Raw genomic sequence first — 12,038 nt, forward strand, 5'->3', positions numbered from 1 at the left:
ATATGCCAGGATTTAATTCTGGGCTCCCTATTCTGTTCCATTGGTCTAAATGTCTATTTTTATGCCAGTACCACAGTGTTTTTATCACTATGGCTTTGTAGTATAGTTTGAAACAAGGAAGTGTGATACCTCCAGCCTTGTTCTTTTTTCTCAGGATTCCTTTGGCTATTTGGAATCTTTCGCAGTTCCAAACAAATTTTAAGATTGTTTCTTTTATTTCTGTGAAGGATGCCTTTGGTATTTTGATGGGGAATGTGTTAAATCTAGAGATGGCTTTGGGTAGTATTGCCATTTTAATTATATTAATTTTTCCAATCCATGAACACAGGATATAAAAATATGGAACGCTTCACAAGTTTGGGTGTCATCCTTGTGCAGGGGCCATGCTAATGTCTCTGTATCATTCCCATTTTAGTGTATGTACTGCTGAAGAGAGCACTGGGGATCTTTTATCAGGGCAGACTTCTGACAGCATGCCCGGTAATGGGCACCCTAAAACTCAGTGCTGTCATTCATCTGTAAGAAACCCATCCAAAATCGACAGACCCAGTGGCCAAGGTCCAATGCCAAGGTGCTAGGTTCTGCACGTGGAATGTAGGCTGGATCTTACCTTTGCGTACTCATTTTGCCAGGTAGTTTTGTAGAGTGCACAACCTACAAAACCCAATGTATAGTCCCTGCTAATTCTTCTATTTTTCTTTAATTCAATGCCAAATAGAAGAGATAGGCAACATAATTTCACGGAATGGGATATAGACACTTTCATTTTGGTTTTCTCCCAGAATCTTCCCTTGTTTAAATCTCATGCCTGGTTTGAAAAAAAGAAAAATAATTCATAGGAATGTTATATCCTTTGTTGTAATCTCCACATCTTCAAAATCAGTATAAATAAGCTGTTAGGAGAGAGGACAAGTGGGAGCTTTAAGACAGAAGTATTTAGGTTCTTTTACATTTCTTATATACCGACTTTATAATAGTTATTATGTTGATTGGAATTGTGTGTATATTTTTCTGCTTACTCCCAAAACACACTCCTTAAAGGCAAGGAGAATGCTTTCATATTTGAATTCTAAGCACAGAGCACAGTGCTTGACATATATTTGTCATTTAACGAATGCATGATACTTCTTAGTTTTCCCTGTTTTACTTCCTTAAGGAATATTAGAGGAAAGGATCTGAGATATAAATTTCAAAATAACATGTGGATTCTTTCTAATGAGAGAAGCAGAAGAGCTGTTTTCTAAACGCCTCCATTTCTTTTCAAGACTGCTAAAGTTGGGTAGCACACTTTTATAAAGACTACACCTTACAATACTATTGTAACTAAGATTTAAATTTTTAACGCCAAGGGTTTATTTTTTACTTTTTTTTTCTATTTTACTCCTGGACTCTGGGTAAGAAAATTATGTCAAGTCCTGTGTCAATCATTACTGATAATATGATATTAAGTGGCTACTTAATGACTTTAAACTCAGAGTTCTATTTCTTTACGTTAGAAATATAGGAGAACGTATTTTCACTTAGAATTGTGTTACATTTGTTGAACTTCTTCACAAATGCAGCACACAATTATTATTGCTGTACTAGTATTCATTGAATACCCACTGGTAACATAGCTCTCTGATAAAACATAAGAACTTGACAAGTTGTGGCTTGGCTTTGAAATAGAAAAATGGATTTGAAGTTGCCTACAATAGGATTAAACACTGGAAGAAACAACAGACTGTATTCAAAGCATGATTGTATTCAGCCCATGATTCAACACACCTTGGAGTTCAGCCAGCATTATAGTTAACGTGGATGGGATGGATGTGGTGCTCAATTTGTTTTCCTTTTGATCTCATTAGAAGGGTTCTCATGTGAAGGACTTTACAGATTTTTTACCTTTAAACTATAGTATAGCAAAAGGACTCTTTAAAACATTTAAACTTGATTTTATTCTACCCCAGAAGTACCAGGATCTCAAGGCAACAATTTGTAGTTCTCTAATAAGATAAAACTCTCTCCTCCTCTTCTATACGGGTTTAGTGCCTGCAGTAGGAAGACAACTTTTGTAGCAGTACCACTGGAGGCTGCCATGTTAAAATCCTTTCCATTTGCAGGAAAACTCCATTGTTGCTGATAAGGAATCAAGTGGAAAATTAGAGCCTGGGATATGAAAATCTCTCTGATGATTGTTTAGCACAAAGGAACATTTTTGTTTTGGGACTGAAATAAATCCCTATATCTATTTTTAAGAAATGCTTACAGTGTAAATATGTCATTCATGATTCTTCAAACATGAGCTTTGCAAAATGAGCTTGGAAATGGCCTATATTTAAATCTAAAAAAACCTCATGACAAAATGATACTAACTATAGAGCTTACAATGTTTTTTGTCATTTAGAGAGAAAAATATAAAGTCTCTGATTTCCTGTGGTAATTAGTGCCTCTTTTATGGAAGCATAAAATGCTCTAATGATAATGTTGTGGGAAGTCATTTGGTTTTTATCAACTGCTGAAATTACTTTGGATGTTGTCACTAAAAATAGTGAGATATATAGGTGTGACAGGCGTTCAGGGTGCAGCAGCTCTCACATGCCTGCTGGAACCCGATTTTCTTTTGAGGCTCATTTAAAGGGCTTGTAGTTTCCTCCTTCACACTATGGGAAGGTCATTAACTGATGCTTCTTCAATTGCTTTTGTGGAGGTGACAAAGGGAGAGTGTCTGAAAGAAAGGAGGTCAGAGTGGAAGAATGAGAGAGGAAGCAGGAATTAGGGAGACTCTTGAATTTTTTTGTTTGTTTATTTTAACCTCTTAACAAAGATTAATCTAGCAAGTTTCCAAAACATGATGACTAAATTTATCCTTTTAAGCTTTATAAAAGCAAGAGGATCTTTCAATATTTCTGTGTAATTGGGAATAAGACCAATGCCAGAAAAGAGAAAACAATTAACAGAGCAAGATAAAAGACAAGACGAGAGGAGAGAGAGAGAAATGAGAGAGTGAAAAGTCTTCTCCAAGCTTCTGTATTGTAAGAGATGGTGAGGGTCTCTCTGCTCTTTTTCAGCTCAGTAAATCTGTTAACATCTTTTCTTTTGCTATCACCAATCTTTTTTTGTCTCTCTCTACTCATTCCTGTCTTCTCATTTTCCTTTCTAAATGTTCATCTTTATGAAAGCCCTCATGTTACACTTACAATTATTATCCTAATACTGACTGCTAGAAGCTTTCCCTTTATTCCTATTTCCATGGGATGGTTAAGGCTAATGAACCTGTGAACATCATAACCTTTCCAATTCTGGCTGTGGCGGCCCTCCACTGAGGAAAGGGGTTTCCTAAAGTTCTTGTCTGTGAGAAAATATTGGAGTGGGGCTAAGTGTACTTGGGTCACATAATGATGGCCAGTTAGTTAATCTGGTTTTGAGAACACATTATGTTTTAAAACTTTGTTAATCCCATGATTATTCAGTTGGTGACAGGTAGAGAAAGTAGTCCTAATTTTGGAATAAAAGTCTGAGATTGCTTGTAATTAGTAGTCATGAGAGAAAGTTTGTAGGAATATGCATGGATTAAAAGGATAACATATTTTATTCATTTAGTGAAGATAATTCTAATTGTTCAGTTGACCATTTTCACTTTCTGGGCAGACAGGATGACAACATTCACAAGCCTAATTCAGAGTTAACGTGTGACCATGAGGCAGTGTTCTGGCAAAAGGGAATGTGAGAGGAAACAATATGTCACCTCCAGTCTGAGGCATTTAAGAGTTAGTGTGTTTCTTCTTCTCATCCATCTCTTTCCCACCCTGGCTTGGCAATCCTAGAAACCGCTGAAGGCAGACATCAGGAAATGAAAGGAAATCCCTGCCTAGCTGCATTGAATTTTTCATAAATGAGAAATAGATTTTTATAGTACTAAATCCCTGATATTTCAGGATTTATTTGTTACTGCAGCAGAACCTAGTTGATCCTGACAACTACATTTAGTACAGTATCCTGGCACACACTGTCCATTAAATAATTGTCCTTATTGTTATGATAATATTCTGTGGGCCTGTTGGGACATGAAATAGAGTTATACTTTATTGATAATAATCTTTATGAAAATGAAATTAAGATATATTAAGCAAATATGAGGGAATATACATTAGAAATTTATTGAGTTCTTTTGGTTTGCTCCATGTATGTTTTAGGATGAGAGCAGTAGAATTATTTTCATTTAGGTATACTGTGTCTATTTATACAATCTCTTACATAAGCAGCAATGTCTTTAGTCTAATTTTCAGAGCTATGACTTAAAGAGTTAAGAAAATGGAAAAAAATTTAGAAGATAGAAAAAGGGAGAGAAGTGGAAAAAAGAAGTAAGAAATACAAGAAAGAGAAGAAGAAAGAAAAAAATTGTCTGTGGAGTTATTTCATACTATCAACTGCATCAATAGACTACTATAGTACTAGGGTGTGTTTTCCAGACTACTAAATGGGGGAGCCAAAATCACTGAAATCACCGAGTGTATTAAATGACTCATAATAAAGAAGCTGAGTAGTGAATGAAGCACTCTAAGTGTCAAAGTTGTGGTCATCAATCATGGTTTGACCACTTATATTTCTGAAAGTTTTAGGAGAAGATCCAGGAAATGTGACTGCACACAGATAGGTCTTATAATTAAAGAGAGTATTTGGCAGTTAACAAGTCAACTTACATTTGTCAGTAAGTCTAACTTCAGTTTTCTTAGGTGAACTTCGAAAGCACACATTACACAGTTGTTATGATCGCAACACTCCAATTGTACACTTTGTTGAGAGCTGTGCATGTATTTGACATCCTCAAAGTATACTCCTGTTAGAAAAATGCAGCGATGTGCTTTAGCGGTGAATGTAAACTCTAGTTTCTCTTAAAATGCTCATGATTAGCTTGACATCTGGAAAATTGCTCCTTAACGTGAATGGAGTAGTTTCATATCCTTTTATAGAAGATACCTATTTAGATCGTTTTGAAACTTTTTAATTTATTATGCTTCTTCATCTTGGCAGAAAAATGGTTCTCTCTATGAAGAAAAGTTAAAAGGAATTCACATATCCATTAGTCAGGTTTTGCTGTGGCAACAAATTTTTCTTGCCTGTGGATTGAGTAATCTATCTATGGCTTGGCTGAGATTGGCTAGGGTTGGATTCAAGGTTGCTCCACATATCTCTCATTATGAAACTGACATGGAAGGAATAACAGTCATTGGGGCAAGCTCTTTTCATGATGGAAAGCAGGAAGGCAGGCAAGAGGAGCAAATGGAAATATGTGATGCCTTTCAGAGTCTTTGCTTGCTGTTGCATCATTTCGTATCTGCCCATATTACTTTGGTCAAAGCAAGTCACGTGGGCAACACCAAAGTCAAGGTGGGTAGAGATGGATAGTCCTACTCTAGTAGGAGGTCTCGCAGAGTCTGTGACATACAATTCTATTATTAGGAAAAAACAGAATAGCAGTGAACAGAATCCATGCAAACACACTAGCTAACACCAAATATAATTGTGAACTCTGATGGATTAAAGACTTAAATATAAAAGGTAAAAAATATAAAGTTAATAGACGAAAATCTAGGAGACTATCAAGCATAGTAGGAAGAACTTAAACAAAAGTATAACAAATCAAATGAAAGAAAATTAATAAATCTGTTTACATCAAGATAGATTTCTTTTTAATGAAAGGCACTATGTACACAGTTAATAAACAGATAAAAGATTGGGGAAAGTTATTCATAACATCTAAAATCAACTAAGAATCAATACCTGAAATGTGAGGAATTCTTTGAAAAGAACAATTTTAATATAAATATGTGTGAAAGATATGAGAAGGCATTTTCAAAACATTAAAGCCAAAAAGCTACCAAGCACACATAAAGGGAAGTCACAGAATCATTAGCAATCATAAATATGTAAACTAAAATAAGATACTGCTTTAGAGCCACTGTGCTGGCTAATATTAGAGTGCTAAATAATACTAATAACGCAGCAGTGCAATAGGAACCTTCATGCACATCTAATGGCAAATAGGTTGTTGTGGACATGTGGGAAGTAATCCAGGACCAGTGAGTCAGTTTATGTATACACATACCCTATGATACAGCAGTTCTTTTACTGGGTATAATCCAGAGCTATCCTCACATAAAGTCATAAAGAGACGTATGAAAGGGTTTTCTTTCAGAAATATCGTGTTTGTTCTTTCTGGAAGACTTAGTTGAGGACTAAGGTGAGGTAAGCAAGGCAGATCCGGTGCAAAATTTAAGGAGGCCCTGACTATAGGGGTCGTGTAAAACATCAGCACAGGAGAGTGCACTCACCCAAGAGTGAGGGCCTCCTTAAGTTTTGTACCCTAGCTGCCTTACTGTCTCACCCTAACTGCAGCACAGGCCGTAAACTGGAGTCAAATTAGGTGTCTATCCCTTGGAGAGAGGGTGGATGACATGAAGTAAATGCGTAGGTTGGAGAATTACGCATCATTTGCAATCATTACATATCTCTATATATTAGAGATAAATATAGCTATAGGAGTGAGTTTTAAGTTGTCTAATTAAAAAAACCAGGAAACATCATTGTCTGCTGTTCATTTTGAAAATGAACATATAAAATGGTATTTTATTTAAGAAGCAAATATTAACTAAAACAAAGACAAAATAAATATATTTTAATGGATAAACTAAGAGGAAAATTAAAACTAATAATATAGCCTATTTAAAAATGTTCATGGTGTAATTTCCTTAAAATTGGTAAAGCTAAAACATATATTTTTTATAATCATAAAATCAAAATCATTTTATATATCAGAAGGTTTTAAATACGTGGGGAAAATGTTTATATTATTTAATAAAATGCTAGCATATACTTTTTGATGCTCCCCCAAATAACTGACATGTCTACTTCTCAAGCCAATTTAAGACATTGTGAAACTGACTTTGATGTGAGGGCTCACTGTGATCTATTTCATCCAAAGACTTTGCTGAGCTTTTGGTATATACTCTGTATTTCTACAAATTATGAATAGTTTCAAATATAAAAATAATATTGTCACAAATTTGAGAAAAAAATGTAGATGGTTTGGAAACCTTTTAGCAGAATGCAGAGTTGAAACTCAATGTTGTGGTCCATTTTAAATCAGACTTTTTCCTAGCTTAATCAACTTTTACTGTCATACCCCAGTTGAGAACAGTAACTGAAGATGGCAGAGAACTGCCAGATATCCTCAAAGGGCTACTGGATATTTGGAAGAGGTCCCTGGTAGTCTCCAAGCAGAAAATCTGGTCTATCATCTGCTACAGACCAGCTTTCTGACTCTGTCTCTTTCTTTCCTCAGTATTTTCACATTCTTCAATGTCTTCATTTACAAAATATAACTGTTAATTGTGTGTCTTATATCTCTGAGGAAGGTGTTGGGAGAAGGGGAATTGATCAACTGACTTGAAAGTGCTTTAAAAAAATAATGTTTATATTCCTAGATTTAATGATAGCGTTGTAATGCTTATTTTGGAATATGTTTTAAAATAGAACAGCAAAATAAAGTCATAATCTAAATTTCCTTGCATAAGAGGTAGTACTGTCAACATGAGTTTGTTTTTCAGTACTGTTTAATTTGGAAACTGGCCTACTTGAATACCCTTTAGCAGAACCCCTCCTTACCCAGCGATAAAGGAGGGCATAATGTCAGATTTTAAATTACTTTGCTTTCCAAGTAGTACAGCAAATAGTTACCTCCTTCTCTATGTGCTTTTAATTATAGAATACGATGGTCAATGGTATAGTCCTGCCAAAGTTGTATACGTACAGTGAACAAGATTTATAGACATCAGGTAACATTGTGTGCACAGATTGCGTGTTCATTCAATTACTATCCTGATGTCTGTGGTCTAATTTGGGACAAATGGAGTAGATTTCATGCCAGTCTTGTGCTGGGGAAGCCACAGGGCTGGTACAATGCTTCTTCCTGGGGATGCTACAGAGAAGGTTACCCACCCAGCCTGGACGCAAGGAGCTCTCTTACCTTGTAATTCTCCCCTTCAGTAGGCACATGACTCATAAACGTGAGAGAAAGAAATATCAAGGATTACATAGGAAGGTTAGTCTGTCCTCTCCCACAAACACTACTACCACGACTGTAACTACTACTGTTACTACTACTATTTATTAAATATTATTTTTAAAAGACTTATATAGGTAATATTATATGTATAAAGATTATGTGGATTATAATATTAGTGCTATTTTACAGATGAGAAAAATTTAGTTTAAATTTAGTTTGGAGAGGTGAGGTGATTTATTCAATATCAGACCTTCAGGGTTAAAGAGAAGCATTCTGACTTAAGAATCCACAAGCTTGGAAAATTATAAAGAGGAGGCTATTAGCACTTTAAAATTTTTAATTAAAGCTTTTTTGATTTTACTAAGAATTATATAGTTGTTTCATAATACTGTTCTTGATATAAACCCAGATACTAGAAACCACGATGCATCACTTCCATGTATATACTACACCCATTTTCCATTAAATTAAAGTTGTACCACGACTCATGATTTATATTTCAGTTGGTGATGCTTTTCACAAACGAAGTGATTTTCTAACTGAAAGCTACAATTTTATCATTTTTAAGAGGGTTAGTCTTATGACTCATTAATTTAGATGGCACTGCTACTATTTATGTCACATTAGATAATCATATGTATTATATTCCAACACTAAGAAAATGTGGCTGAATTAACCCTATAAGGAACCAATACTTTATTTACAGTTATTAGAGGATAATGTATTGCTTTTCTCTATTAGGTGAAAATTCAAAATTATTATTTAAATGCACTCATTTGCAAATTAAAGTTAATTAACTGCATTCATTAAAGCTACACTTACCTACAATGATTCTGACTTGATTATGAATATTATGATTGAGTTACAGTTATTCAAATGCCATTTAAATTTACCTTCATGTGTTACTTCAATCATAACCTCAATAATCATGATAAAGTTACACAAAATGTATTGTCTTAGAAAAATATAATTGTGTCATGTAGAGTATATATGGCTATTTCTATATATTTAAACATTGTCTATGATTAAAACTTAGTAATTTCTCTAATAACAACTAAATACTACTACTAATATCTTCAAAAAGAGTGATGACCACTTGAGTTTCATGGTGGTCATAAGTATTCTCTGCATGATGTTATCTAAAATAATACAAGGCTATGTGTGCCATCTGTGGTCTGTACCATGTTCAGTGGTAAGCACCTTGTTTGCATTATGTCTTTTAATCTTCCCAAGAGCTCCATGAATCTGAAAATGTTTTAATGAGACTTTCTATGGGCAAGTTGCATTCTAGACACTGGGGATGCAGCAATGAACCAACAATCAAAAATTGCTACCCTAGGGCTCACATTCTGGTAGAGCTAGACATTCTACTAGAGCTAGTTAGAGCCCTAGTAGAGCTCACATTCTAGTTGGGGAAAAAGACAAAAAGTCAGTAAAATAGAAATAAAACAAAAATATAATATTAATATTTGTTTTAAACAAAAAAAGAAAGTAGGGAATTAGGAAAGGAAGTGTCATGGAGAGGGGGTAAAACTTTAGGAAAGGTTCAAGAAGGTTTTCATCAAAAAGGTAACATATGACCGAAGACCTAAAGAAAATCAGAATAAAAGCCAAATATTTATCTGTAGGAAGATCATTTGTAATAAAGACAGCAAATGCAAAGCCCCTGAAGTAGGACTTTGCCAGCAAAGATGGAGCCCAGTGAGGGGAAGGGAGACGGTGTGAGATGAGGTTAGAGAGGTCACTTGCTCCAAATCACATGACACAGGTGGTAATTGCCCGAGGAAGAACTTAAACTATAAGACAAAATGACAAGCAGTCAATCAGATCGATAAAGATAAATAGATGGATGGGTGAATGAATAGATAAATCAATGATAGATAAGTAGATAGATAGGTAGAAAAATTGATTAATAAATAGATACCCAGTTATTTTATTATTCCTTCTAAGAACCTTGGTCAGTCCAGTTTGCTGACTAAAGCAGTAGATGCTTATTATCGGAGAAAGAAACTGAGTAACTCTGTGTATGGCTACCCAATGTTACACCAAGTGTTAGCATCCGAGTCAGATGCAGAACTGAATGGACTAGAGAACCTCTGGAATCTTTAGGAAAAAGGATGAGAAATTATATCCCTAAATTTGATACTTCCAAAACAAGGATAAATACTTTGTGAAACACTTTCACATTATACTCTAATTACCACAGCCTCCTTTAAAGCATATATGGGTTTAATGTTGATATTCTGGCAGCCTCTTATTGTAGGTCTGATCCCTTCTTTTAGTTCAGCAATCTGAAGAATAGCTTGTTCTGTACCAGTACTGCTCACACTTCTGTCAATCACTTTCAGCCCAAGACCTTCAGGAACACACTGAATGTGAATGAGCTAAGTGCTCACTTACTGCAGTGAGCAAGAACATACACCATGCGGAGGGTGGAGTGTCTCATAAAAGGTTGTCGGAAAGAATCTGTTATGGGATTTGAGTTTTGGTTTGGTGATTTGGAGGAGGTCTAAGGAAGATAGGGCTCTCTGGAATGGATGCTGTCAGAAAGCAGGAGCAATTCTGTGACTGGGGAAAGTAGCAGCCACTCGTTTAGTAAGGAGTGTGTTAGTTTTCCTGTGGGTGGTACAGTGACCTTGTCTTTCTTTGTCCTTAGACAAAATTAGCAAGTAGACTTGCTTTTTCTCATGTAATCATGTCTCAGAGTAACCTTGTCTGAAGTCGGTATATTGTGAGATTGTTTATCAAATGGGAATATAAATGGCATAGATGTGAGTGTCAGAGCAGCTTCTGAATGTCAGGGCCTGCTCTCTCTCTTTTGTTCCTCACGTTTCTCAGAACTTTCTAAGCAAGGAAAATTAGCCTACATATTACAGACATATATAATTTTGATAAACTATGTAAATCATATGCAAAATCTAAACAATATCCCACTCCATGAATGTACAGAAGGAATGAAGCTTATTCAGCATAAATGTTTTATTTAATGCAGTCCTAAATAATTTTTAACTTTGAATATATCATTTTAATAAGTTGCTATTTCTTCTAATGGCCAAGAAATAATTTCTAAAACTCAAATTTCTGGAAATAAATTTTAGAAATAATTTCTGGAAATAAAAACTCTTTCACTTCTTGGAAATATAAGCCATAAGAGTCTGTTCACAAACTAACACATTCAGTAAGATCAATGCTCATGTATTTTTTAAAAAGACCTAACAGAATATCATTTTTAGTGAATGCACTAGTTATCAATCATATGACATATTCTGTGCAATATAAAATATATTTCACACTGTTTACATTTGGTCATTTATGTCATTTGGCTCATATTCTTTGCAGCTCAATATCCTCAGAGACTTAAATAATTAAAACTTTTTCAACATCTCTTTATCAGAGGCAATGTTTTTCTTATTTTTCCTTATTTCCTCTTCTATCTTTTGCCACATTAGCTTTTTAAAAACAGACTTTATTTTTTGGAATAGTTATAGGTTTTCAGAAATATTGAGAAAATAGTAAAGAGAGTTTCCATAAACCCCACACCCAGTTTCCCCTATTAACATCTTACATTAGTATGGTACACTTGTTATACTTAATGATCAAAAATAATCCTTATTATAGGTTAAAGGTGACAGTTTATTCATATTTTGTTATTTTTCATCTAGTGTCCTTTATCTGTTCCAGGACACCATGTAGGATACAATGTTATATTTAGTCATCATGCCTCCTTAGGCTCCTCATGGCTGTGACATTTTCTCAGATTTTCCTTGTTTTTTGATGATGTTGGCAGTTTTGAAGAGTGCTTGTCAGGTATTTTGAAGAATGCTGAGTTGTTGGAATTTTCTAATGTTTTCCACATGATTAGATGGGTTGGGTTTTAGGGAGGAAAATCACAGAGGTAAATTGACATTTTTATCACATCATAGCAAAGGTATGCATTATTAACGTGATTAATCACTGTTGACATTGACCGTAATCACCTGGCTAAGGTAGT

General features: G+C 34.8%; 1 non-coding gene across 1 annotated transcript; it reads right to left on the reverse strand.

The window, feature by feature from the left end:
• Positions 1 to 333: 333 nt before the first annotated feature.
• LOC123289977 (U6 spliceosomal RNA) lies at positions 334 to 439 on the reverse strand. Its single transcript, XR_006534260.1, has one exon. It is a non-coding gene; the product is annotated as a U6 spliceosomal RNA (small nuclear RNA).
• Positions 440 to 12,038: the final 11,599 nt, after the last annotated feature.

Source organism: Equus asinus, chromosome 9 (genome assembly GCF_041296235.1).
Source record: "Equus asinus isolate D_3611 breed Donkey chromosome 9, EquAss-T2T_v2, whole genome shotgun sequence".
Taxonomy (NCBI): Eukaryota; Metazoa; Chordata; class Mammalia; order Perissodactyla; family Equidae; genus Equus; species Equus asinus.